Source organism: Coenobita brevimanus, chromosome 98 (genome assembly GCF_032717465.1).
Source record: "Coenobita brevimanus isolate Jiangsu-jjx chromosome 98, ASM3271746v2, whole genome shotgun sequence".
NCBI classification, from domain to species: domain Eukaryota; kingdom Metazoa; phylum Arthropoda; class Malacostraca; order Decapoda; family Coenobitidae; genus Coenobita; species Coenobita brevimanus.
In genome coordinates, this window is record NC_137051.1 from 16332998 (window position 1) to 16355000 (window position 22003).

The window sequence follows — 22003 nt, forward strand, 5'->3', positions numbered from 1 at the left end:
CGTCTGTCTGTGTATGTATGTATGTATATTAACCCCACCAGTACCACTCCACCCACTTCCACCTAACCTACAGTTTCATTTCCTTGCCACCTCTTAACCACTGTTTATCTCTCCCAATTACACAATCCACCTCTGACTTCCCCACTTACAATTTAATATTCTCTCCACTCTGACTCACTTTTCCATTAACACACTTCCTACTTACACCCACCTAACACCACCAGCCACCACTCCCTTCCTCTCACGTCCACTCTTCCACGTAGTTTCATTTCCTCCCAAATACCCTCCCACCAACCCACTTCCTACTCATCCCACCCCATCTCTTTATCCTTCTTTAACCTTCCAATCTAACATCCTTTGGAACTCTCTCTCTCTCTCTCTCTCTCTCTCCCTTACCCATCTTCTCACGCTTCCCACACCCCTCCCATTCCCTCTTCCCCCAGCTCTTCCATCTTATCATCCTCTATACTCCAATTTACTTGACTGTACTACTAGTCCACTCCTTTCTACGCAATCTTATCCACCCTCTCACCCTATCCCAATTCCCCCGCGATCCTTCCCACCTCCCCTTCATCCTTCCCCCATCTCTCCCACATCCTCTTCACTTTTTCCCTACCCCTTATATTCCCCTTCGCTTTCCCCCACCCCTTCACCCTTTCCTCTATCCCTCCAAGCACCCTTCCCCCTCCCCTTCTCCCTTTCCAATCTCGCGTCCCTTGAACATACCTCACACTTACTGTACTAACAACTTTACTCTTCCCCCCACCCCTTCCCCCTCCCCTCTCATCTCCCCTTCACCCCTTCCACCTCCCTCACCCCTTCCCCCTGCCCTCCCCCACCATTACCTGAGCCACAGCGAGCGAGAGTGTGTTATTACCTGGCTGCTCAATCACCTGGGTGGTGGGTGGGGTGTGAGCTCAGCCACTTACTACATTACTGACGCGCCCCCATCTTACACCACCCGCTACACCCTCCCCTCCCCCTGCCTGCACGTGCTCATGCTTACACGTGATAATTGCTTCTGCACGTGGGGGACTTGTTTTTACACACGTGGTTTTGTTTATAAACGGATACCGGTAGTACACATGGAACTTTTTCTTCTTAACACGTGGATTTGTTTATAAGTAGCTACTGGCTATACATGTGGTTTTGTTTACATCTGAATATATTCAATGTAAACGTGATTTTCTTTACATATGGCAGTTCTGCGTACACGTAGTTTTATTTATACACTCTAGTTATAATCGTGCTTGTGCTTAGATCTGGTATTTCAAAAACGTGGTCTAGCTTAAATCTGGTAATTCAAAAACGTGGCTTTGTTTATATCTGGTAATTCACACGTGCTTGCTTTCATCGGGTAATTTATAATAAACATAGTTTTGTTTACATCAGGCTGTTTAATGCACAGGCGTTCTATTTACACATGGTAACTGGTCGGTTGCTCAAATGGTTTTATATATATATATATATATATATATTCTTTCCTCGTCTTTCTGCCTGCGGGTGACTTTACACTCCCACTTATGTCTTTCATTCCTTCATTCTTTCCTCTTCCTTCTGCCTGTGGGTGACTCTACACTGAGTGACAAGCCAAATGGTCTCCTGTACACCAGGAAACCATTTATTACGCTGGGTGGTAACCATATAACCAAATTTTGGCGCCTGGTGGTTTAGTGGGTAATTATTGTGCTCCAATCGGATTGAGCCGGTGAAGGTTTATATCCAAGGAATGATTGGGGTTTATTGTTCACGAAATGCCACTCAGGGATGAGTGAGGTTAGTCACTCTCATCTTAAATGTCAGAACCTACTGCCTAGCCCCTAGCCCCGGGCTTCTACGCTCCTCATGGGGCAACGTAGGATTGGATGATGGATAGATGGAGATTATATATATATATATATATATATATATATATATATACTCAAACGGCTGATGATGATATCATCATCAGCCGTTTGGGTATCCACTGCAGGACCGGCCTATCCCGACCGAAGTCGGGACGATACAGCCAATGTATCTCTACCAAGTAGCATAGGCTGTCTGGTAGAGATTGTATGTAGGATGAGAAGTGCTTGTAAGTGTAACTGTAGTGTTGGAGTGGCTTTGGATGTGTGTGTAGTCTGTGAACCAAGTGTAGTCGGCCCGCGCAAGCAGACTGGGTGCAAGCATACTTTACAGTATGCGACACTGGTTCAACCACAGCACCCCTTGTGTCCGCCAAGCAGTACGTGGCCAGGAGAACGCTCCCAAAGTTTATTACCCTGGCGGGGCGCGAACCCTCGCTCTCCGGTGTACGAAAACTCACACTTTACCACTGTACCACAGAGGTTCCACCTATCTATCTATCTATTTGTCTATCTATATAGACATAGATATACATAGATACAGATATACAGACAGATAGATAGATATATAGATAGATAGATAGATATAACCGCTGTTACGGACCATATGCGTATCTATCTTCAGGTGCAATAACTGCTAAGCTGCTGATTACACGTACTGTAGGTATTCACTCTGGGTTACTGAGTACATCAAATTGCTGGGTTCACATGCCACTGGTTACATATGGTTGATGATGTACATGTATTTGTGCACCTTCCTGTACACGTGTGGACATAAATAGGTGATCACATGGAAATATTTGAGTACACATAAACACCAGTTACAAACATACGCACATGCACATAAATTGCACACGCACTTTTATATTTTACCTGAATGTTGGCACAGAGCACAAATAAACGTATACACAAAACTGTATACACATACACGCTCTCTTACACTGTTACTTGCACATTCTTTACACACACACACACACACACACACACACACACACACACACACACACACACACACACACACACACACACACGAGAATGCCCATGCATTTCTTTCTTATTACACGTGCATTCTTCACACACACACACACACACACACACACACACACACACACACACTAATGCCCGTGCATTTCTTTCCTATACACGCGCATTCTTCTCACACACACACACACACACACACACACACACACACACACACACACACACACACACACACGAATGCACATCCATTTTTTTCTTATTACACGCGCATTCTTCACACACACACACACACACACACACACACACACACGTATGCACATCCATTCCTTTCTTCTTACACGCGCATTCTTCACACACACACACACACACACACACACACACACACACACACACACACACACACACACACACACTCACTCACTCACTCACTCACTCTCTCTCTCTCTCTCTCTCTCTCTCTCCCCCTGTCTGTCTGTCTGTCTGTCTGTCTGTCTCTGTCTCTGTCTCTCTCTCTCTCTCTCTCTCTCTCAATCATACCTAATAACTGCGCGACGCGACAAGCACACCTGTCCTGTATTACTCAGCAATCTCTCCCTCCCTCCCTCTCCCTCTCTCTCAGTACGTGTCAATGGGATCAATTTGAGGGGAGGTGAGAAAATCGCGCATAATTATGAGTAAGTGAATAACGGCAAGAGGAAATGAAGGAGGGGTGAAAATATCTTGAATAATTATGGAGAACGGTGTGAATCAGTAAATAATAATGAAAAACAGGAGTAAGAAATCGTCAAGAAGAGTGTAAGGGTGAATAAGAATGAAAAGGAAGCAAAAAACTAGATATATTCACAATTACGGGTGTGAGTGCGCGATGTATCAGTGAATAGCGATGTGTATATGAATGAGTAAGGGTGAGTGTGAATAATGAACAGTAAGTGATCGTGCAAGGTTGAATGTAAGTAATTAACACCGAAGAATAGGCGAAAATGGAGGCTGAATACGATGAATATTGATAGATATGTGAATGAATAAGGACAGGTGAGTGAATGAATAAATCTGAATGACGAATAACGATGAGTAAATGAACGTGTACGACTGAATGTGAATAATTAATATTCACTGTAAAATCTGATAGACAGTAATGGATATGTAAGTGTATGAATGAAGGTAAGTAAGTGAATGAGTAAGAATGAGTAATGAATAACGCTGACTGCGGCTGAGGTGTATAACAGAGTGAATGCAAGTAGGCACGGTGGTGGCTTAGTGTGTTCAAGGGCATGACGCTTATTCACTCACTCGCTCACTTTTTGCTCACATCTCTCTCTCTCTCTTTTTTTTTTCTCTCTCTCTCTCTCAGGAAATAAGGAAGTAGCTGAGGGAGATTTGTATTACCAGGCAGCAGAGCATTTGAGGGGACATACTACCAGGAATCACTGTAGCCTAATGTCAGCCACGCGGGTTGGGTGTCGAAGCCTGGAGTTGAGGTCCACGCAGATCATACGACGATCACGCCATCACCGAGCCAACATGCCTTTATGCACGCACACACTAATTTCTTTTGCCAAGCATTAATTCTTTTCTTCTCTCTTTGTGTGTGTGTGTGTGTGTGTGTGTGTGTAGTCCCAGTGGCTGCTTGACCTTATTCCCGGAACAATGGCTTCATGAGACACCCGCTACCGCTGCCCAAGGTCGCCTCACCACCAGCAAGCACCACCAGAAGAAGCACGACAAGGAGCAGAGGCACGACAAGGAGCAGAAGCAGGAGGAGGAGGAGGAGGAGGAGAAGAAGAAGAAAGAGGAGGAGGATAAGCAGAAGCAGGTAAAGGCAATGGAAGTGGAGTGATAGATGTGGTGGTGATGATGATGATGATGATGATTAGCTGGAGCAGAAGGTAATGAAAAAAAAAAAGAGGAGGAAAATGATTAAGTCTGAATGAAAATGAGGAGAAGGAACAAGAAGAGCATGAGGATGAGAATACGAAGGAACGAAGAAGGATGAAAAGGAAGACAAGAAAAAGATAAAAAGTAGAAGGATGTTAAAGAGGAGTTGAAAAAGGAAGAAAAAGAAAATAATAGTGGAAAGGAGCAGGCAGGAGGAAGAGGGAAAAAAAAAAAAAAAGAAGAGGAAGAGGAGGAGAAGGGCGAGGCGGAATAAAAGCAACTCTATTTCTTCTACAGCCGAGTTTTTGTGGGTATGACCGGAGGGTATGGTGGGTGGGGAGAGAGCTTATTATTATTATTATTTCCTCTAATGGCTAAGGGCACAACGCTTCTTCAACCTATAATTAAAGCTGTTTCAATTTTGCCCTATGTAACTCAATGCAGAGATCTCCCCCCTCCCCCCCTTCTCTCTCTCTCTCTCTCTCTCCTTTTCTTCAACTCCTCGTCTTCTCCTCCTTCCTTCCACTTCTTCTCTTGTCTCTTCCATTCAACTCTTCCTTGTTCCATCCCTCTTCTCTCTCTCCCATCCTTCCGTATCTTCCTCTTTCCTCCCTTTTTCCCCTCCTTCCCCTTCCTTCTCTGCTGTTTCTCCTCCCCATTCGTATCCACCCCTACCTCCTCCTCTCATCTCCCCTCCCCCCTGTTTCCCCTCTCATTCTCTCTCTCTCTTTCTCTTTCCTCCCTCCTGACTCCATTCCCATCTATCCTCACCTACCCTTCCCCATCCATTCCCTACCCCATCCTCCTCCCCCACTTTATCTTTCCCCAACTGTTCCCCCCTTTCCACCTCGTCCCTCTCCCTCTCTTCCCTCCCCCCCCAACTTCCTGTGTGTTTTTGTGGGGGCTGAGTGAGTGTTGTTGGGGTGGGGGTAGGGAGGGGCTTGGGAGCCAGGTGGGGAGGTGACCTTTCCACGGGGGGAGGGCGGGGAAGCGAGGAGGGGGAGGAGGATAGGCGAGGGGAGGAAAGAGGGAGGGGTGAGGGAGAGAGGGTGGGGGAGACTGGAATGAAGTGGAGAGAGAAGGGAGAGTGAGGGAGATGAGGACAGCAAGAGGGGGGGGGGGAGTTAGAAAAGTGGGGGTGGAAGATGGAGGGGGTAAGGAAACGGGTAGGGAGGGAGGAAGGAGAATGGGGGGAAGGGAAGGTATTGTGGAAGAAATGAGAGGGAAAGAGTGGGGATGAGTAGAATGGGATGGATCGAGGAGGGAGAATAGAAGAGGGAAGGAGACTGGATGGGGAGGGGAGGATACTGGAAGCAGGGATGGGTGGATTGATGGGGAGGAGAGGATACTGGAAGCAGGGATGGGTGGATGAGTGGCGAGGGTAAAGGATGGAAAGTGGAAGAAAGGGGCAGGAGTGGGAGTGGAAGAATGAAGGGGTGGCTGGGGATTAGAGAGTGGAATAGGGTGAAGGAATGAACTGGTGGGTGGAGGGAAGGAAGAAGAGGGAGAGGAATGGAGAGAAAGAGAGGAGAAGAGGAACAGAAGAGATGTGGGGAAAGAATAGGTGGGTGAAAAGAATGGAAGGAATGATAGAAAGGAGGACGGGAGGAGAGGAAAGAATGAAAGAGGAGAGAAAGAGGGAAAGGGAGGGGAGGCGAGAAAGAAGGGAAAGAGAGAATGTGGAGGAAGAGTAGAAGGTAGTGAGGGAGGAGGAAGAAGGATGGACGGGGAAGGAAGAGAATGGGAGATGAAAGAAGAAGGGGATAGATGAAAGAAGGGAGAAAGGAGGAGGAGGGAGGAAGGCGAGGAGAGGGGAGGAGGAGGGAAGAATATATATCATGAAAATGTCTCCAAGATCTATAATAAAAATATCAAAGCATGAGTGTACATATTCTGGAAAAAATGACCTTAAGAGAGATGCACATAAAAACATACATGAACGCTTGATTACGCACACAGGGTCACGCACACACAGAAAAAAACATATGATCATCGATAAAATGCACATAGCTCATGGGTCAGTGCAAACGGAACACACGCGCGCGCACACACACACACACACACACACACACACACACACACACACACACACACACACACACACACACACACACACACACACACTAGGACTGGTCTGAGGTAGGGACAATCATAACTACCACCATCAACCACATCTACCACCATCAGTCACAACCACCACCACCATCAACCACACCTACCACCACCATAAATGACTACTACCAACATCAGCCACAACTACCATCACCATCAACAGCTCTTACCACCATCAATCACACCTACCACCATCACCACCACCACCACCACGACCCACAACTACCAACACTATGAACTACAACTACCACTATCAACCACACCTACCACAACCATCAACCAAAACTACCACCACCGTCAACCACATCTACCACAATCAACCACAACGACCACCACTATCAACCACAACTACCACCATCAACCACACCTACCGCCACCATAACGGCCACTATTATCAACCAAAACTACCACCATCAACCACACGTACCGCCACCATCCACCACACCGACCACCACCGTCAACCACAACTATCACCATCAACCACACCTACCACCATCATAATTACCACCACAAGCCACAACTGTCACCAATCAACCGCACCAACCACCATCACAACCATTCACTCTGCACACTACCATCATACCACCATGACTACCAAAATTACTATCATTACATGCACTATTAATCACTACCACTCTTACACACACACACACACACACACACACACACACACACACACACACACACACACACAAATAACCCAATCTACTCAAACACAATTTAACTGCACGGTACTCTCTCTCTCTCTCTCTCTCTCTCTCTCTCTCTCTCTCCAATGTCATAATCTGCCCTTCCATGTCCTTCCCTGCCCTGCCTCAATGTGTCCTACCTTGTCATTATACACCCTTCTGTTTCCTGTTTTGCAATGACATGCCATGCTCTACTTTGCCCTACCTTGTCCTGCCTCTCCCTGCCCTGTCCTCCTTACCTGCCCTGCCCTGCCCTGCGTTGCCTTGTCCAGTTCTGTCTTATCTTAACTTGTCTTTACTGCCCAGTTCTGTCCTTCCATGCCAGTCCTGCCTATCCCGGCCCTGTCCTGCCCATCCCTACTCTTCCATGCCCTATCTTTGTGCGTCCTGCCTTAATTCTTCTATCCTGCCCTACCCAGCACTGTCTTGCCCTACCCTATCCTAAGTTACCTTGTTCTGGACGCGTTAAACACATATTTGCTACGTGTTGTGTGAGGAATGGTGAAGTGTGGGAGAGGAAGGGAGGGAGGGATGGGGGAGAAGGGTGGTGATGGGTGGGGGACAGAGTGGTGCGAGGTAATGAGAGGAAAAACAGTGATAGCAAAGACATGGGGGAAAAAAGGGTAAAGAAGGAGGAAACAATGAAAAGATAGTGAGAAAGGAGGTGGGAGATAAAACTGTTGTGAGAGTTAAAAAGTAGGAAAGAACAGAGAAGAAAGATGAGAGAGTAATAAAGAAAAGAGATGGGAAAAAAATAATGAAGGAACTTAACCCTTTCAGTACGGTGGCGTTTTATAAATTTTATTCTAGGTCTCAATTTCGAAAAGTCTCCTAAGCTAAAAGAAAAGGAAAAAAGGAAAATCTGTGAGGGGTAGAAAGACGAGAAAAACAGAAATAAGACGAGATCCAGAAAAGCTGCAGGGAGAAAAAGTACAGAAGAGAGTTTATCAAGAGCTGGGAAGGAAAAAGAGAATTGTGAAGAAGAGTGAAAATACCAGTAGTGAGAAAGAGAAAACGAATGAACTGAGAAAAACGAATAGGGAGAAAGAAAAAGGTATTAAAGGAAGCTAATAAAAGGAAAAACGGTAGGTGACAGAAGAAGAGGAAAGAAACATGGCGCATTATGGTAGCTAGCAAAAGAGTCGAGTGGAAGAGAGAGAACAGGAGTGAGAGGAGAAAAGAAGGAAACGATAGGGAAAGAGGTTAAACAAAAAATAAGAAACAGTACAGAAAACGAGCTAATAAAAGATCAGGCAGGGAGCGAAAAGCAGGAGTAAGAGGAGAAAAAAAAAGGGGGGGGGGGAGGGAATAGCGTGGAAATGGAAAGAAGAGAAGGAAAAGAAAAAAAAGGGGGGGGGGAGATGGGGAAGGAGGGGACAGCGTGAACATGGAAACAACAGATTTGAACCAGAGGAACCAGGAAAAGAGAGAGAGAGAGAGAGAGAGAGAGAGAGAGAGGACATGGAATAACGTGGAAATGGAAAGAAGTGAAGAGATGAAAAGAGGAAAAAAATGTGGGCGAGAAGGGGAACGACAGAGCAGCGTGAAAATGGAGACAACAGGAGAGCGAGAAAGAGAAAAAGGGAGGGAGGAGAGAATAGGGTTGAAATGGAGAGTAGTGGAGAGGGATTTGGAAGCCTGTGTAAGAGTCATATGGGACAGGGCTGGGAGGTGGGCAGAGAGGACTGGAGGGCTGCCGGGGATTTACGAAGGGCTGGGGAGGGCTTGAGGATTTAGGGTTGCAGCGCGAGGAAGGGCTGTGAGGGGTCAGGGGGGAGAAAGGGGGAGCAAAGAAGGCTTGAGGGCTGCTGGAGAGTAGGGAAGTCTGGTTTGGTGATTTAAGGTTGGTGAATTAACAAGCAGAGCAAAACTGTGCAGCCCCACTTCATAACAGGACACTGAAATCTGATGGTTCACAGTAACAGCAGACAATACCATACTGTAGGCAGCCCTAATATTATTCCTGTAGCAACATCATAGTTAGTCCTAAAACCCTTTACTGTAGAGCTCCCGGTTTCTGGGCAACACTTTCTCCTATAACGTCCCCTTTTTATCTACCTCACCATCCCTCTCCCTGGAAAAAGACCGTGCCCTACCCACTCTGTGAAGTGGGGAAAAGGGTTAGAGGGATAGAGGGGATTGGAGGGCTGAGAGATTTATTAAAGGTTGGGAATGGTTTGGAGATTAAGACAGGATTGGCGAGGGCTGGAGGGGGTTGGGAAGGGCTGGAGGGAGTTGGGAAGGGCTGGAGGGGTTTGGGAAGGGCCGGAGAGAGGGAGTTTAGGAAGAGCTGGGGAGGTTTTCAAGGATTTGGGAATGACAGGGGAGGGCTGGAGAAATATCAAGGAGGGCTGTACAGAGATGAACAAGGATGGGAGGGCTTAGAGGATTTAAAACGAGCTGGGCAAGGCTGGAGACGGCTTACTGGAGATTTTTACTAAAGGTTGGAGGATTCAGGAAAAAAAATGGAGGCTGAGCGAGAACTAACAAATAAAAGTGCCGGACAAACGAAACAAGTAGCAAGACAGAACTAGAGCCAAAAATGAAAGTCTGAATGGTTAAGAACAGGATTGGAGTAAGGTAGAAAGGACTGAGAATGGGAGGGATAAAAAGGAGCGATGGATGAGGGATGAACAACTTTAAAATAAGACAAAAGGAGGTGAAGAAACAAAAAGGTCTAGGAGAGATATGAGCAAGAACACAGTAATTTGGACAAGGCTGAAAATGAGCTGGAAAGAAAGCAAGACTAGGATGAGGAAAGGCTGTAAGAAAATGAAAGAAGTGTGCAAGAGTGGGGGTAATTTATAAAGGACTGAGAAAGAGCTGAGCATAATATGAGGGCTGGGTGTGAGTTAATAAGGCTAGAACAATTTAAAAAATGGCTTAAAAAAAAAAAAATGGATAGGGACTGATGGTTGCACGGAGGATGGTAAAGTCTGGAAAAACAGAGAGCTGAAAATGACTGTAAAGAAAATGAGCGTTGGGAGAAGACTGGGCACGGCTGAAGTAACCCAGAAATGGACTGAAAATGTGTAGGAAATAAGGACTGAGAAAGGTCTGAACAAGGCTGGCATATTCTAAAAAGGGCCTGATATGGGCTGTTAGAAAATATAGGAACAGGAAAATGTTGAACACGGCAGGATAAACGCAGAAAGGACTGGAAAGAAAACAAGGGCAGGGGAAGGCTGAGAGAGAGGGAGAGAGATCTGGATGAGTGGGTAAGGATTTAGGTGAAACAGGGAATGAAAAATTGACGTAGTGAAGACTGGTGGTGGAAGAGAGGGGAAGGGAGGGGAGGGGAGTGGGGAGGGGAGGGGAGTGGGGAGGGGGGAAGGGGGAGGGGAAGGGGGAGGGGAAGGGGGGAGGAGAAGGGGAAGGGGGATGGGGGAGGGTGGAAGAGGGGAGGGTGGAAGAGGGGGGAGGGGGAAGGGGGAAGGGGAGAGAGGAGGGGAGGGCTGGGCAGGTATGAGGGTAATTTTGGATGATCTAAGGAAGGGGCTGGAAAAAATAGGTCTGGAGAAGGCTATGTAAAGTTGGACAAGGGTAGGAAGGAGAGCAGGCAAGGGATAGAAAATGAAGTTGAAAGAAAGCCTACTGTGCAGAATACGAGATACGCACAGAGAGGAGTAACGGAATGTGGAAAGGGCTAGGGAAGAGGGTTGAGGATGGCTAGGGAGGGCTGAAGAGGACTGGGAAGTCCTGGAGAGGGATTAGGAAGGATATAGTAGAATTGGAAATGCTAAGGGAGGATAGGAAGGAATGGGAAGGGAAGAGAAGGAATGAAATATACACAGAGAGGTGGATGAATATGCAAAAGCCTACAGGGAACTGGTGAGGGCTACGGAGAACCAAAGGTGTTGGGGGGTAGTACGAGATGGAGAAGGCAATGAAAGGATAAAAAATAAGGTTGAAAGAGCAAGTGAGGTAGGGAATACAAGCGATACACGGTGGGATGGGTGGGGGAATATGGAGAGGGCTGTAGAGAGCTGCAGAGGGTTGAGCAGGGCTAGGGATGATTGAGGATAGCTTAGAAGAGATGGTCAGGGCTTGGAAGTGATGTGCATGGCAAAGAAAAAGAAAAAAAACTCAATGAGGTGGGAAAATGCAACGGTCTACAGAAGGTTTAACAGGACTGAAGAGGTTTGCGACAGATTTGGGAGGGCTGGTGGGGGTAGGGAGGGTTGAAGAGAAACTAGAGGGGCTAATAATATACTGGAAACGACAAAATGGAGAGCACTGCACAGTCAGAGGTGGTAAAATATGGAGAGGGCTGGGAATGATTTAGGACGACTGAGGAGGGCTAGGGCGGGCTGAAGAAGGTTGAGGAGGGTTAAGGAAGGCTAGGAAGGGGCGAGGGGGCTAGGGAGGGCTGGGAAGGCAGCGTGTGTGGGGAGAGTCCATCAAGAGGCGGGACAGGGGACGACGCCTCCCTGCAACTTGTAATTACACCCACCCCTCCACACCCTCCACCCCTCTACCTCACTCCTACTCTGTCTCTCAACCTCCACCATTTTCTGTCTCCAACTCTTTCCGTCTCACTGCCTCCATCTCATTCTGTCTCTCTACTTCCATCTCTCTCTCTCTCTCTCTCTACCTCAGTCCATCTGTCTCCCTCGCTCGTCTTTCTCCCCTCTCTATGTGTCTCTAAATCCCCCACGCCCTCCCTCCCTCCCCTCCCATCTCTCGCTCAGTGTCCTTCCCGTATGTCTGTCTATCGCACTCTCTCTGTCACTCCCTCTCTTTCATAAGTCACTGTCTATTTCTTTCCTTTCCCCACTGCCCGTCTCCTTCCCGCTCTCTCTGTTCCTGCTCTTCTCTCTGATATCTTCCCTAGGTTTTTCCCTCCCTTTCTACCTACCCTCATTTCTTTATGTCTTTACCTCTGCCCCTCTCTTTTTCTCTACATTCTCTCTCTCTCTCTCTCTCTCTCTCTCTCTCTCTCTTTCTCTCCCTTCATCTCTCACCACCCCTCCCTGTCTTTCCGACCGGCCTATCTCCCCTCAGCCTACCTGCATATCGTTTCATCCTCCTGCCTCTCCATTCATCCTTTTCCCGCCATTCCTCCTTCCTATCAGTTCACTGCATATTCTCTCTCTATTTTTCCTATTCATCCTTCCTCCTCCCTTCCTCCTGCCTCTCCATTCCTCTTCCTGCTTGCTCCCTGCCTCTCTATTCATCCTCCCCTCCCCCTTTTTCCTTCCTGCCTATTCACCAGTTTTTCTCTCTCTCTGCCTGTCCTTCCTCCTCCCGCCTATCCATTCATTCATGCTCCTTTCATCTTTTCTGCCTCCCCCTCTCTCTCTCTCTCTCTCTCTCTCTCTCTCTCTTCCTGCTTATCCTCCTATCCATCCTTGCTGCTTCTCTTTTTTCCTTTCCTCCTGTCAGTCCATCCAATCCATCCACCCATCCATCCACACTCCCATATTTCATGACTTTCTCACTCCTGTCTATCCATCCATACACCCTTCCTCTCTCTCTCTCTCTCTCTCTCTCTCTCTCTTCTATTCATCCATCCTCATTGTTATCTATCTCTCCATCCATTTTCTTTCCTTCTTGCATTTCTGTCTCTCCATCCATGCCCTTTCCTTTCTCTCATTCTTCCTTTCTGCAGTATTCATCCGTCCTCCTGCCTGCCTGCCTGCCTGCCTTCCTGCCTGCCTTCCAGCATTCCCGTCCTGCCAGGCCCATTGTCTTCTCTGCTTTTCATCTGCCTCACTCTACTTTTAAACATTTATTTCATTTTTTTTTTTTTAGCTTCCCATGTGTACTCTATCTGTCTGTCTGTCTGTGTCTGGTTGTTTATCTGTCCATCTATCTGTCTGTCTGTCTGTCTCATTTTCTCTTCTTTCCGCTTTCCTGTCCTTCCCTCTTCCTCTTAATTTTCCTCTTCTTTCCTTTACTCTCATGTCTTTTCATTTGCCTTTATTTTCTCCTTTCTTTATTTCCTCTCTCTTGTGCTTCCTCCTTTTCTTTTTTCAAATTTTTCTTTTTGATGTTCTATTCACCTTGTCTCCTGGTTCCCTTCCTTCTCTCTATTTTTTCCATCTATCGTCGCTTTTTCCTTTCCTCTTTTCTCTTTTCTTTCCCGTCTTAATCACTTCCTCTCTCTTGTGTATCCCGTTCTTCCATTCTCTCTCTCTCACTCTCTCTCTCCGCTGCCCTCTAAATACCCACTGGCCTCCTGTCTATTTCGGTGTGCCTGCGTGACTGCCTGACATCTAGCCTGTCCTCTCGCCTCTCTCCTGCCTCGTCTCTCCCCACCTCACTTCCTGTCACTCTACCTGCCCTGTCTACCTGTCTGCGGTCCAGTCTATCTTCCTGCCTTGGCTTCTTGCACTGCCTGTCTCTCTGTCCTCTCATCTGTTTTTTTTACCTCTGCCCGCCACACTTCCGCTCACTGTACCAACCCTGTCTATCTGTCTGCCTCTCTCTCTGCTTTGCCAGCTTACACCGTTTCTTTCCTTACTCACCCACCTTCCTGTCATCCTATCTGCCTTTCCGTGCCTATCTCCAGTTTTGTATGTCTACTTTGTCTACCTGTCTACCTTCCTGTCCGCTGTTCGTTCTACCTACCCTACACTTCTACCTGTCTGCCTGCTTCCTTTCTTGCCTGCCCGTTTGTCTTCTGAGTTTTTTGGGTCTATCTGATATCTGGCCTGTCCTCTCAATTGCCTGCCTCTGCCCACCTCACTTCCTGCCACCATATTTGCCTGTCCTCCCAACCTACCTGCCTTGCCTACCTATTTACCTGTTCTGTCTACCTCTCTATCTTGCATGCCCACCTTTGCATCATCTTTCCTACCTCTATACCTGCCATGCTCGCTTTTACTTGTGTCCACCTCTACCTGTCCTATCCACCTTTCTACCTGTTTATTTGCCCTGCCTGTCTTATAGCCCTCGTTCCTGTCTGCCTGCCTTCCTGTACCCACCTCACTTCCCGTCATCCTAAAAGCTCTGCCTATCTGCTCTTCCTACGTGCCCCTTCTGCCTACCTGCCTGCTGTTCTGCCCAGCTACCTGCCCTGTCTACCTGCTGTCCTGTCTCCTTCCTTCCTCCCTGCCTGCCTCTATTTTTGTGGTCACTCTTCATCTTTCCGCTCTTCCTGCCTACCAGTTTGCCTGTCTGTATACCTCCATCCTCCTGCCTACATTCCTCTTGTTGCTGTTAGTCTTCGCTTGTATTATATGTCCTACTTTCTGCCAGTCTGCGAATCTCCCTACATTCTATCTGCCTATCTCCATTCTTCCTGCCTGCCTTTCTCTCCCCACAGTACTTCCCTATCTTCCCCCATCTCCCGCCGTCCTCCCTGCCATCCTGTCTCCATTAACTTCCAGCCTTTCTACGCTTCCTGCCCATCCATCCACCTTCTGTACTTACCTCCCTCTCATTCCTGCCATCCATTCCACCATCCTGTCGCTATTTCCTGCCACCCTCCTTAACTCCCATGCCCACCTGCTTACCTCTTAATTAACCCTGCCTACCCACCTTGCCTACTTATCTACCTATCTACCTATCCAAGTACCCACCAACGTTTCTATCTTCGATTATTATCTTGTAGCAATTTAACCTGACAACGATGCTTAAATCCTTTCAGCTCGTTTGATGGGTAAATGTCATCAGATAGGAGGGCTGATTTAACTTGTAACTGAGGAGATGCATTCCTCCCTCACAGCTACGGGTCATCGAATTTCATGCAATCATGGTTTAGTATTCATGGTGTGGAAGTGGCCCAGTTCCCCCCAGATAAAAACAGACTATACATACCTACATTTCCTTTCCTGTCCACCTTCTTACATATCTCAATAATTTCTGCCTACCTAACCATCCACCTACCAACCGACTCGTACCTGCCTCTCTTCCTCTCATTCCCTCGCCATCCAGCCGCTATTTCCTGCCACCCGCCTAACGCAGTGCCGCCACAAACCATCCACACAACTTCTAAAACCAACACGGGTCCCTCTCCTGCAGGTGGTGGGTTCGATCCTGGGCTATTATCAGACCTTTTGCCCACCACGTTGTATTTTTATCCTAATCTTGCCTTCTGTTTTCTTTTCTTTTGTTTCATTCGTTTTTTTATCTCTTAGTTTTTGTTACGGTGAGTCTCTGTCTGGATGGATGGGTCTGTCTGTCTGACTGTCTATCTACTGGATCTATCTATCTATCTATCTAGCCATTACCAGGCCATATATCCTAAAAGAGGACCTCGGGGTCTGTGTGGTCTGTGTACCAATATAGCCTCAACTTTTCTTCCTTCCCCTCTGTACTCTCCACCTATCTATTTTCCTCCCTACCTCATTCACTAATTATCCTTCCCTCCCTCCCTCCCTCTCTCCCCCCTTCCTCCATCATGGTGAACTATATCTGGCTTCCGAAACACACACACACACACACACACACACACACACACACACACGATGCACGTACAATGGCAGACACACATGACCGCACGACACACTCATAAATAACATACCACACACACTTCAAGGACGGTTTGAGCGTACATCTGTGTGAGGACGTAATAATATGTGTGTGTGTGTGTGTGTGTGTGTGTGTGTGTGTGTGTGTGTGTGTGTGTGTGTGTGTGTGTGTGTGTGTGTGTGTGTGAGAGAGAGAGAGAGAGAGAGAGAGAGAGAGAGAGAGAGAGAGAGAATGTACGTTTATATATCTGAGACGTATGCGTATACATTTATTGTTACTGAGTATACCTTTTATCCATCCATGTGCGTATGTAATTATGTCCCGTGTACGTATGGCTCAATCTGTGTGCACGTCTCTCCTCTACTTGTTCCCATACTTGTGTGTAGAATTCGTGCGTGTGCATTTTATGTATCCGGATGTATGTGTATGCCGCTGTGTAACTATTTCCCGTGTGTGTGTGTGTGTGTGTGTGTGTGTGTGTGTGTGTGTGTGTGTGTGTGTGTGTGTGTTTCCTGCGTGCTCCCTCTATTTTGATGTGTGTGTGTGTGTGTGTGTGTGTGTGTGTGTGTGTGTGTGTGTGTATCTTCCTGCGTACTCTCTCTACATTTTGAGGTGTGTGTGCGTATGTGTCTGTGCGTATGTGCGCGTATGGCTCATGTGCGTTTTTACTGGGGTCGGGAGGAGAGTTCATCGGAATGTAATTGATCCTGCCTGACTTAATTAAGGTGAGGTGAGGCCAGGTGCTGCCTCACTCACTCACTCACTATCTCTCTCACTCACTCCATTTTGGTGAGGCCAGATGCTATTTCGCTCTCTCGCTCACTCACTCGCTCACTTACTCTCTTATTCACTCACTTGCTCTCAGTCACTCAGCAAGGTAATCTCTTCACTCAGCAGGATTCAGAAGTATCCTCCCGGCCTTCACTCAGCCACTCGTTCACTCAGCCAGCCGTAACTCAGTCAAGTCACTCAGCGTACCTTCCTCACTCACCTTCCGCCTCCTGCTCTTCATCTTCCTTTGCTTTATTTGCGGGGATAAATGGAAAACTGAGGGTAATAGTAACAACAAAAACAATTACCATTACAATAAAAATAATAAAAATAATGATAATAATAATAATAATAATAATAATAATAATAGCTGTAGCAATAGTAACAAACTAATAACAATAATACAATACCAACAACAAGAATAGGAGCAATAATAATAATAATAATTTTTATTATAACAATAAAATATCAATAATCAAAATAATAACAAAGAAAAGACAACACAAATAGAATCACAAGTGCCAAGATTAATATTAAAAGGACCAAACATTATATTTAGAAGTTCACTCATGAAGGAAATAAGTACAGAATAAAAACTTACAGCAATCACTTACCCACTCCGTCGCCTCACAGTCACGGTCTTCTTCCAGTCACTTCTGTTCAGTTCACTTCAGTCACACAGCTGAGGGAAGAAGAAAAACAGTCTATTACTGAACATCACATTTGGCCAGTTAGTCAACAAGTCGGTCATTTTTAACGTCTCTCTCTCTCTCTCTCTCTCTCTCTGTAGCATATTAAAAATCCCTAATGCTACCTTCCAAAATTATTCGATTGGGTTATGACAGACGCCAATATAATTAACAAGTTACGAATAATTTTTCATTTCTTTATACAAATATCGTTACTGAATTTGAATAACCTTTCATAGCCAGTGATTTTGGTGGGTTTCTGAAATTTGTAAAGAAAACTATGAGAATGAAGAGTTGAACTAAAAAAGGCAGAAGGGATGGACTGGAAGGAAATGAAAGAGAAGTAAAGAAGGAAATAGGAACAATAGGAAAGTTGGGACGAAAAGGGTGTAAATAGGAAAAATACAGACAATGAAACAAAAAGGGAAGAAACCGTGGCAAATTGGGAAGAAGGGTGGCACAGACGAAGACGGAAGGTGTGGGGAAAGAGGGAGGAGTGAGGGAAGAGAGGAAACAGAGGTAGAAGGAAGATGGGGGAAAAAGGGAGGAATAAAGGAAGAGAGACAACAGGAACAAGGCGAATGAAAGGAAAATGGGAGACAGAGGGTAAGACAGGGCGGCAAGTGGGGAAGAAGGAAAGTAAATGAGGAGAAGGAGCAAAGAAAATGAACCAGAAAAGATGAAAGAAAAGGGTGGGGTAAGAAGGGAAGAAAGGAGAAGTGGAGAGGGATGATATACGGGAGGAAGGGGGGAATGGAGAAGAAGGGACTAAATGGGAGGGAAGAAGGGGAAAAAAAAAAGAAGTAAGACGAAAAAAGACACCAAATGACAACGTAGGAAGAAGTGTGAAACGAGGCAAGAAATAAGCAAAGGGAAAAAGATGAGATGAAAAGAGGAAAAAAAAAAAAAATGGCACAATGGAGTGAAAAGGACGGATGAGAAACCACGAGAGAGTCGAAGAAAAAATAAGGAGGTAAGAGGAAAAAAGAAAAAAAGTTAAGGCAAGCTGAGACTGCCGCCATGATAGAAGCAGCGGTCATCTGGGTCGCCGCTGCTGGTTTTATTTACATTGATGACGTCACCTCCGCTCGTCAAGTTCCCGGCCACGATTTCTGGTGAGGCAGGAAATCCCACGCTCGGAAACTGGGTATGTATACGATAAAACACGGATCAAATGCGTCTAAGTATTGGTATATAAAAAAATAAGGTAATTTCTTTGCTTGCCTTCGTGAAATATTCAGGGAAATGAAGAGGAAATTTCTAATAAAAGAATGCCTGTACGCTGCTTGGAACTTGCGCCATTTCTGTTCAGGAAAAGTGGTGATAACTATTATTCAGACCTAGGAGCAGAGGTTTCTCTAGAACATTAGGGGATTTCTACGGCAGTATCGTCATTTAATTCCTTGAATTCAGTGACGTCTTTTATTAGTTTCTTCTTGTCACCAAGACGATATTATTCAACTTGGATGAGCTCCCTATTTATGAAATATATATATATATATATATATATATATATATATATATATATATATATATATATATATTCTAGTTAAAATGATCTCTAAGGTAAATAAGCCGTCAGAAAATGGAAAAAAAAAAAAAAAAAAAGCCGGTTAAAGAAGAGAATTCCCATGGTAGTATCGTCATGCAGAAGGGTGGGACAAAGCATGCACGACTTTGTGACTGTTTTAGGAAAGAGATGTTACGTGGGAGGAGATGATGCACACACTCATTAGGATTCCAGGAAAGCCACGTCGCATGTGCACACTGTAAATAATACTTGACTTTAAACAGTAGGAAAGGATGGATGATGATGAGGTAGGAAGGAGGAGAAAATGTACATGTGGAGAGAGTAAAAAGCATGCGTGAGTTAGTGTGGAGTGAGACTTGCAGATGATGTAAGCAAGCAGGGTGATGAGAAAAGGTGAAGTAGAAGGGATTAGTGCACGGTTAGGCAGCGTGAGGAAAGATGGTGAGGTAGGGGAAAGCGCAGGTATATGGAAGTGTGAGGCAGGGGAGACAAGTGTAGATGGTGTGAGGCAGGGTGGTGTGGCAGGTCGAAGTATGGTAGGGCAGAGAAGTGGCAGGAGGGAAAAGTGCAGACGATACTATGCAGGATGAGGTACGGGAGAGACGCAGAAAAGAAGAAGGGGGGTGAGGCAGGGTCAGTCAAAGGAAAGGTAGGCTGGTGAGGCAAAGACAGGAGGCAGAAAGGACAAGTTCAGACGATGTGAGGCACGATGGTGGGACAGGTGATAGAGAGGAGGGGATACCAGAGGAAAGGTAGGAAGAGACGTTGGTAGACTAGTAGGAAGGAAGTTAGGTAGGCAGATAGGTGGGTAGGTCGGTAGGTAGAGAGGTATGTAGGTAGGTTAGTAGGAGGCAGGTAGGTAGGTAAGTAAGTAGGAGGTAGGTAGGTAGGTAGGAGGTAGGTAGGTAGGAGGTAGGTAGGAGGTAGGCAGGTAGGAGGCTGGTAGGTAGGTAGGTAAGAAGAATAGTAGTTAACACGGAGAGGGACAAGTGCAGACGATGTGAGGCAGGATAGTAAGGCCGGAGGTGGAGGGAGGAGGGAAGTGGAAGGAGCACCAGAAGGAGGGTAGGCAGGAGGTAGGTAGGTAGGACATGCCTGGACGACCACTTGAGAGAGGGATGGTGAAACGCACGGGAAATGACTCGGGCCTGAGATAAAGCAAACACGCAGCTCCTTAACGCGGCCTCCCCCTACCCCCCCTTCAACACACACACACACACACACACACACACACACACACACACACACACACACACACACACACCGCTCCACATACTCGACCACATCCTCCCTCCACGGTCCAGGTGCGGTCAGGTTTGGGTATGTTGGTTCTATGTCAGTCAGTCACGATTTAGTCATTCGGTTGCTGTGTGTGCTTGCATTATACCACTATCATCATCACCGTTACTTCCTCCTGGCATGTTCAGATCTTATTACTCTGATCTTATTCACTTGCTCCATCTTTCACAATCACTCACCCGCGCCGGTTGTCCTCACCTTCTTTCACTCACACTTATTCAGTCAGATGCCATCCTACGCTTACCCACTTATCCAGTCACTCACTCACTCACTCACTCAATCTCAGCTTCACACACACACACACACACACACACACACACACACACACACTAGCGTCCGTTGCTCTTTTCTGCTAACACATTCACTCAGTTTCAAAGTCGCACATTCGGGTTAGTTTCCTCAGTCACTCACACAACCAGTTTACTCCTACTCACTCATTAATGTCAGTAACTCACGCTTTCTTCTTCAGCATTGTGTCGCACTCTAATCCACTGGGTTCCGGTAGGCCAATGGGGTCTTAAATAAATACCGCGACATTCATCATCACCATCACCACCACCACCACAGCACAAACACCACCACCACCATCACCATATCATCATCATCATCATCCTGACGTACGTATATTCCACCATTGTAAGCCCATTCCATGCTATTCCGGAATAGCATCTCTCGATCTTATTCACTTTAAGTCTCTTCTTCTCACTCCATCATCAAGTTGCCAATTAGTTCCTGTGATTATTCATCTGTTATCTATTGTACGAAAGATGTGACCAGCTCATGTTCCCATGGATACATAAATATATGCATCTGATATTGATCAAGACAATCAACTAAAAAGGGAAGAAATCGAGAAAAAATAAAGCACACAGAAGAAAACCATTAAAGTCTTTCATATATATATATATATATATATATAACCTTGGAAACATTAGGTAGGCCACCAAAAACCATAGATTCCCCCCAAACCAACAGACCACGAAAATACCGGAAAAAGATCACAAAATACCAATGTCCTTCCCCTGCTGCTTCCCACCTGCTTCGACTTAGGGGTCAAGCTGAACTTCTTCAGTACAAGGACGGGTTATTTTAAACAGGAAAGCATTAGATTTTTTTTTTTTTTTTTTTTTTTAAGAGTTGGGAAGGACCTCTGGTGAAGGGTTAAATAAAGCCTCTTTTTAACCCGTCCAGTTTCAAACGACTCTCCGAAACTTAATGAAATCGTTTCAAGTTAGAAAGAAAAAAGCCTTCGTCGAGTTGAAATGGTTAAGGTGCAGGAAGGTAGGCAGGTAAGCTGACAGGAAATTCTTAACAGGTAGACCCCCGGTAATTTGAAGCACTTAGCAGGAGAATTTAGGGGAGACTTTTGCTAATTACACTGAAGTAGGTGAGGGTTTAGGCCAAAGAGAATATAATAAAAAAGTAATAGTTAAAGGAGAATATAACGAAAGGAAGAATAAAGAGGGGAAATAGTCGTAACGCACTGATTAAAGGAAAACACTGATTCATAACAGAAAACGGAAAGATTGTTTGTAGTAATTGATTCTTAATTCAAAACAGGTACAGCAGACCCCTAGTAATTTGATGCACTTGGCAGGTAAATTTAGGGGGGACTTTTGCTAATTACGTTCAGCAGGTGATGGCTTAGAGGAAGGGGAGATAATGAAGAGGTAAAAGTGATAGGTAATGGAAATATGATGGCAAGTATAGGCTATCAGGGGATGCACTAATTACAGGAATATAATTATACCGTTATGTATAAGTGAAGCAAAAATATTTGTATTTATAGTGTGA

At 45.9% G+C, this 22003-nt stretch overlaps 1 protein-coding gene across 3 annotated transcripts in view; it reads right to left on the bottom strand.

Moving 5' to 3' along the window:
* Positions 1–22003, bottom strand: part of LOC145414266 (uncharacterized) — a 147585-nt gene that overhangs the window by 47925 nt on the left and 77657 nt on the right. For all 3 annotated transcript variants that reach the window (XM_080283867.1, XM_080283870.1, XM_080283868.1), the window contains exon 2: positions 17305–17372. The gene's annotated coding sequence lies outside the window, so the exon portion shown is untranslated. The remainder of the gene's footprint in view (positions 1–17304; positions 17373–22003) is intronic.